We start from the raw sequence: 7,787 nt of genomic DNA, 5'->3' as shown, positions 1-7,787 counted from the left end.
AGACACATTAGCTTATTTTGCAAAATTCTATTTTCCTTTAGTTTGAACCACAACAGAATTCAGATCCTGCAGGAATACAGCAAGACATCAGGCACATCTTATTTATACAGCATTTATTATATTCTTTTAAAATACTTGCTAAGACTTGCCTTCATAACCATCTGCTTCCAAACAGAATCCACACAAAATGTAACTAGAGTTATTTAGACTAATGTATGTTTTTCTTGCTTTCACTGGTCTTACAGGCAAAAAATAATTGGATGAAAATGTCTCCCAATTTGATTAGTACAAACATATAGCCTATTTCTATTCTGTTATTCAGAAGAACACACTGAAATATGGCTCACCATCAGAGGCAGATGAGTGTCATTTCTGACAGTCCAAATCTTTCAGTGAAATATTTTATGTTTTTATTTACTTTTTGTAAGGCTGTGTAAAAAGATTACCAGTATGACTACTAGGATGCAATTCTGATGCTCAGAACTCCAGGGGAGAAATTAATCCCCAGTGTATATTCTCAGGCTTTGGATGAGGACGAAGCAAACGCAACAGGTCACACTCAAGGCATGTGGCGTGAGAGCAACGCACATCTTAAAATTTAGTTATCTGTATTTAAACTCACTCTAAGGTCTCCTTAGAGTCTGTAGAGAAGAACTTCCCTGAGACCACTTGTGCCATCCTTTGCTCCCCATTGACTCTAAAATAAGCCAAAACCTAAAGTCTCGGATGAATGCTCATCACCTGCCATTGGGAAGACCATCCCCTTTGCTGGGGGTGGAGGTGTAAAGTGCCGTGGCAGCTCCTCCTCAGCATCAGGAGAGGCTGGAGAGGTTGGACACCTGGCACCAGGACTGTCCAGCCCATTTTTCATGCTCCCAGCCTTCGATGCCATGGGATTGTCACCGCGCTGTAGCAGATGTCCTGGATGTGACCATAAGATTTCACTAAAGACAAAATCTGGCCCATCGGGGCATTGTGCATATTGCAAACTAGAAGAGCAGCAGTGCTGATATCCTCGTGGTCGCTTGTGCCTTCCTCCACAGGCTCTGCAGATGCAGTTAGAGATCTGCAAGGAGGTCTTTGGGAGCTTTCCCACATCCCTCTCTGATCATGTCTTTGCTTGATGGAGAAGGTGCTAGCGCAACCCTTGCTCCAAACATAGCTGGTGGTTTGGTCTGCTCATCGGAGACGGGGGAGGAGGTCCATGAGTCAGTGGGGGGATGGAAGTTGCATATTCTGTCAGTTCCCACAGGTCACATTCGTGCCAGGGTAAGCCAGCTGGACACGCACTGCTTTTCTGTGGGCTGGAAAATAGGGGCTGGATTGTGCAACTGGTGTCGGCGATGATGAGAATTCGGCCGTGACACAGGAAGGTACACGCAAGAGATGACTCTTCCCAGGAAGCTTATGCAGTCACGCAGGGGTTTATCTCTTACTGAAGGTTGTTATCATAAGAGACAAAAAAAATCTACAAATTCGAACCAAACCAAAGCTCCCACACTGCCTGGGCGGAGGGAGCTGCTGGGCTGCAAGGTGCTCATCTGTTTGGCAAGCAGCAATACCCGTGTTTCACTCCCCTAGCACACACCACGCTCACCACCTCGCAAGCAAACAGGAGGGAAGGAGCCGCACAAAATGTGAACAGCCTTGATCCTCCGCCCGGCTGCCTCCTCTCCTTCTGACCTCTCCGGGTATTTCCGTTTGGTTTTTGCAAGCACTGATTTCTTGATTTCTTTTTCTCCACTCTCAATCATATCAACATCTAGCATCTCTGACTTTTAAGTGACTCTGTATGTTCTTCTCCAGCCTAGCTTTGACCTCTTCCTGGAAGACAACAGTTTCTTCATAAAACATTTTCTTCTTAATCCAGTTCCTTTAGTCAGCTGCTTTTCTCATTCTGTCTGTTTACCATGCTAAAAAGAAAAAAGAAAAAATCCAGAGACTTTGTGTGATGGTAGAAACCTTCACAGTTCTGCTTTTTACTTTCAAGCCTTGCAGTGCCTTCTCCAGCAAAGGCAGAAACTCCAGTCTCCCACCCCCGTGGCATCAAACAGATGATCCAACAGATCTTTCAAGTCTTTTTATTTGGGGTGAAAACTGGACTCCTGTCTTGAGAAAGGACCTATCTTTGGCTCCTTTCCCCCCAAAATGATCCCCAGGTGGTCCCCAGCTTTAGGTCCTAGATTGTAAAGGTGCCTCAGACCAGTGCTATGAAGCAACAATTTCCTCGTGAGGTTGCAAGCATCCCAGGTGAGATGGGGTGACACTTCAGGCAAGCAGGAAAGAGAACAGAAAACCAGTTAAAAATAAAACGTCCCTGGAAAACAGCTCAGATTTTTAGACAACCTTAATTTGATTCCTTAATCTCTTTTTCCAGGCTGAAAAATCCCACAAGGGAGAACTATGTCTCAGCCATCAAATAGTTCCCCACAACTCTGCCTTGCTGAAAGTCTTGAGGAAAGCCGAACGCTCCTCCTGAACACCCTCTGCCACACTAGAGACACCACGGCCCGTGTTTTGGCAAAAATAGAATAATTCCTGCAAAACAGACACTAAATAGACTCCTCAGCTAACAAAAGAGCGCTATCAGCACGCGTCAAAGCAATGAAAAGGGAAGGCATAAGGAGATGGTACCGAGCTCCAGAGCATTTTTTGCAGTTAATTTGATAGCTGGAGCCCAGGCTGGGGGCTGTTTCCTTAATTTTTAAAGTGCGTGGAGAATTAAGCATTAAGAGGGATGGGAGTCATTGTGAAAGAAAACAAAAAGCTTGGCATACCGCTATGGAAATGTAAGTTTAAGTACAGTAGCTGCTAGCAGAGAGATAATTAGGTTGCACTTCTGGCCTTATCTGCAAACTCTACTGTACGCTGCATCGTTAAAGGCAATCTCCTGGTGAAAAAGAACGCCTGCCTCATATTAAGCTGCTTAACTGGTGTACTGCAATTATGCTTACAGATGTTTTAAGAATACATATGTGGGAAACTGCAGGTCTCTAATTAGAGGTAGGCCTGCATATGGTGCACTTTGCTCTGCTGCAAAGGAGCCTGTGCTGACCTGGGAGCGACCTTCCAGCGCCTGTTTGGAGGAGACACAAGATGCTTTCCTTCTAACATCTGAAATCAATCGCCATGGCAATGATCCTCTGTAAAAGTGCTTCCTTGCTCCAGCAGGATATCAAACCGCTATGTCTTCTGTGCAAGAGCTGATCTCCTCCTGGGAATGTTGCTCTGGCATGATGGAAGCACATTTGGCTCTTGGTGCCCCTCAGGTGGAAGCACATTTGGCTCTTGGTGCCCCTCACAGCACGGCCGAGCACTCGCCCCGGGGGCCTGACGGCTGCTCACCCCGGAGTGCTCCCGTGGGGAGAGGTAACAAAATAGGGTGACCGTTCCCATCCCATTCCAAGTCCAGCCCCCCAGCTCTCTGAACCTGCTGCCCCCTGATTTTTGCTGCCTCGTCAGGTGCAGTCAGCTCGTGGGTGTCCCACCAGCGGGGGGAACGGGCAGCTGCCGGAGCAGGTATCACCCTCTCCTTCCCCCCTTCTCGCCTCTCCCTCTTCTCCCTGCTGAATGAACCCAGCCCGCAGACAAGGAGCACAAAGAGGGAGCGGTGGTAATTACACGGTATGTGGCATTATTGTTGTTTACTTGATGCTACAAGAAACCCATGCTCCCCCTCCCACTGCTGGCTTGGCTTCTTGCACCCTTTCCCAGTGAACAGTTCTTCAGGGCAATGTCCCTGGTTATGCATGAGTGTGCAAAAACATTAAGAGTGGAATTAGAATGCATTAACAAGAACAACAACATCAGCATGCTTAAAAAGCTGGTTAACTAAGAGCAGGGGCGATGTAAGAGATGGCATCTCTGTCTCAAAAGTGAAGTGCCTCTTGTATATCCGGTGACAACTCAGCACTCAAATACTCTGCCACTTTTAATGACTTTTCACTTCTGGTAGTCTGGCAGAGCATGCGTACTAGATAAAGAAAATCAGAATTTATTCCATTTTTGGTATCATTTGGCAGCTTGTTTGCTGTGCTGGAGGTGGAGGTGGGTGAGAGCCGCTGTACCAGCCCAGCCGCTCCTTGGCGGCTGCTGTACCCTCCTCACTCACCGGGAGCACAAGAAAGGACGAAACCAGATTTTACTCTTCACTTTCTTCTAATTTTCTGATTGTAAACCAAGGGACTCAGCATGTAATGAGTTCATTAAGAGGATTAAGCACTTTGTTATTAAAATTAAATATTTGGAGACAGCAAATACCATACAAGAATCAAGAGTGTATTGCTCATATTAAAATACTTTTTATCACTTGGAAAGCACTCTGAAGTGACAACTTTCCCCTCTCCTGGGTTAGCCGTGTGACCCACAGATGCGGCAAATACCCCTTCATTTTGCAGAGACACACACCCCCGTACCTTTTTCGACACCTTTTTCAACCCTACCATTGATTTCTCTTTTAGCTGAGCAGCCCTGCAGGGCGAGAAACCTTTTAGGCTATAAAATTGCACAACTTCCCACTGTTGTGATGCTGCAAAGCAAGAGAGAAGAAAAGCATTTCCATGGCTTTCAGAGAGATGGGCAAACCAAAGCGGAGAGGTTAAGGAAGGTGTTGGCTGGACAGCTGGAAGTGCAGAGATGTGCAGCCAAAGTGACAGCATGGGAGCTGCAGTTGCGTGGGGTTTGTGGGTTTATTTTTTTCTGAAGGAATAAAAGCTCTGTCTGAGGACTGGTTAGCCAGGCTGCACTAGGGAAGAGGAGGCAAAGTCAGGATCTTGCTCATGGGGCAGCAGGTACAAGCAGTAAGCATGACGCCAGGATTTCGTACCTAATGAGAAACCATCTAGCAGGTGGCCATGTCAGCAGGAGAAGGGACAGCGGTGCTCACAGCGATGGGTGGAGTGAGCCCATCATAAAGAAGCTGAGGCCAGGGGAAGGTATCGTAGCCATCTCCCCTTCTTTTATTAAAAGAAAATAAACTAATAAACAGGAAGGAGGCACATATGGAGAGACCACGGTAGATGGAGGGGGGGAGGGAGGTGGGGAAAGAGAGAAAAAGTTAAAGGATCGTTAACAAATTTAAATGTGAGTGTTTCCAGACTCTCTTGGAACTGGATGAAAGACCATGATCTCCTCCAGGCTATTCTCAGTGTTTTTGGTTCAGGGCTGAGAGCAGCATTATGTAAAATATGCTTTCCTGCAAGAGTTTCACTGTTTCACCGTTTCCTGACCTTAAAAACCAGAATAATTTAACTATTTCAATTGGTTGGCCATAGTAAGGTCAACTGATAACTTGGAGCTAAGGCCTTGCTCCCACTCACAGCTTGTCAGCGCAGCTTACTTAACCTGAGAATTTTAGTTCTCTCATTTCCCTGGACTATAATTGATAAGAGAAAATTGTACACGTGAATGGTGGAAGTGATTGTGGGATGGAGACCTGTGCTTGCTCTCCTGCTTCTGCAGAAAATGATAACTGCTATGGAAAACCGGTAAAAGGACAATAGCAAGGAAATCTTCCATCTTCTTGGCATTTGGGAAGTTATTCTTGGGGATATCACAGCACTCACGAGTGAGACCAGGTTGCATATGAAAACAAAGAAATAATTGGGCATTTTTACTACCACATCTTGCCTTTTAAAACAAGATTTTATCTTTTAAGTTCAGATTTCCTGTGGATTTCCATTACAAATAGATCTCCCTCTCTCTTTCTTTGCCGGGTGTAGTTTTGACTACGAGAATTTGTAAATAACTCCAGTTTTGCATATGGTGTTACAGTGAACCATAACTAGATTTTTTTTCCTGTTCCTGGACAACAACAGACATTTGGAAAAAAACCCCCCACATCATTATGTGCCCACAGACTTTTCTATGCAGGAAGATGCTGTAGTGCCAGCCCTGCTTATTGGAATGTCTACTGACTTATTTAACAGATCTACTAAAATCATTGGCTATAACAGAGGAACTACAAATTCCTTGGCAGATAGTGCTCCCCAGCATTTACCTTTCTTGGCACCAAAAGGCATGTTCAGAAAATTTCTATGTGCAAAATTTTATGATCACAAAATCACCTGCAGATACCTAGAAGAGTAATAAACCACTTGCACACATCTCCTGTACAAAACCATCTTTTTTTAAAGCAATGATTTGCTGGAGAATGGTCCAAGTCATGCTTGCAGCGTAGACTCAGGAGCGGAATTTAGAAGATTTTCATACTTTATTGGAGGTTTCTCCTTAGCCTGCTTATACACAAGAGGAGGTGATTCTTCTACCCAGGAAAACAGCAGGCTTACCCCATGTGTGGCTTTACTGAATTTTAGATTGGAATGTAAGCAAGTCCTATCTTGGAATGAGAAGTCTAGTCTGGACGCCTCATCAAAATCAAGGAGCTCATCCTATGGGATTTTAAAATTCAACTCCATCTGTAATTTTATCTCCAAATCTGCAAGCTCATGGGTTATGAAATGGCAGAATCACAAAATGCCTGCAGGTTTTCAAGCTTCAGCCTGTGTTTTTCAAAACCACGATATTTCTGTTGATTCTCACATCACTTTTCGCAAAAATTAATTGAACCCCTCGTTTCCAGAGGCAGTGGGAAAAGCCTTGTGCCTGACAGTTCGGGTTTGCTATCAAATGAGATACAGGAGCTAGAGATTCAACGGAAACTTCAGAGCTGAGACACATCCTACAGATACCACCTCCGGCTGGAATTTGCCTGGAGTTTCTCTCCCTTCCCCACTTCAATGCAGGCTGCAACCCACTGGAGAAGCTGAAATGAGGAATACAGCCAGGTTACGCAATAGAGCTATTACATTTCTGTTCATTCTGTATAAAGTTATTGTCTCTAGTTAAGCAAACTCCCTCCTCCTTGTCTCTGCCATCATCTTTGTAGTTAGCCGTCGTATTTTAGCCATGATTGTCTAGGGTTTAAGTGAGGTAATGGCTTTCAGGGGAAGAGAGTTTATCTCTTATTGGATTACTGTAAAAGAACAGATAAGCACCCAGGCATGCAAGTCCAAATGTTCAGAAAGGGATTGCTTATTTGAAAGTTTGCCCTTTCTCTCCAGCTTTGTCAGTTGGTCTAACAAAAGTATTTTTCCTTGCAAAGCTTGCCATGGCTGCCCCTGCAATGCTGCACAGCAGGCAGGGAACGGCAGCCTGGATTCCCAGGCAGGAGGGGCTCGTAGGCAGTTTTTGAAGAGCTGGAATACCAGCCACAAGCAGGAATTATACGAAGGGCTCACGGGCTCACATAGGAGCAGGTCTGGGTTTTTTGGCTGCAGACACTCAAGGCCTTTCCTTGGCAGGGTTACAGGAGCAATATTTACATAAAGACGAAGCACAACTTTGTCAAAGCCTTTGCACAAATTAAAAACTTTGTTTTTCCTTGCTATTATTTATAATAGCAGGCTGAAAATAAAAAACAACCCGAAGTTGGTTTCCCTGCGAAGGAATTTTAATTGGTTTTCGTGGCAGGACTGAGTGACACTGTGGGTCCTTTCTCATGGATGTAGCTCTGGGTTTCTTCCTCAGACACAAGGAAAGCAGCTTGTTACAAGTTTTATCAGGGGAAAAGCAACGCTGAAGAGAAGTCAGTTCTGAGACCTGGCATACTTCGCTTTCTTGCTCTAACTAGTTAAACAAAACGGCAACCTCGCCATCCCCATGTGAGGTTGCAGTCCCTCATACATTTTTTTCAGACTGAAGATATTCCTTGGATAGATATATGATAAGCTGCTTGGTATCACCCTTGTCAGTCAGTACATCAGCTCCCTGAAGATTTTACTCAAATA

This window comes from Falco biarmicus, chromosome 9, assembly GCF_023638135.1.
Source record: "Falco biarmicus isolate bFalBia1 chromosome 9, bFalBia1.pri, whole genome shotgun sequence".
Classification (NCBI taxonomy): Eukaryota; Metazoa; Chordata; class Aves; order Falconiformes; family Falconidae; genus Falco; species Falco biarmicus.
Note: the sequence above shows the minus strand (reverse complement) of the source record.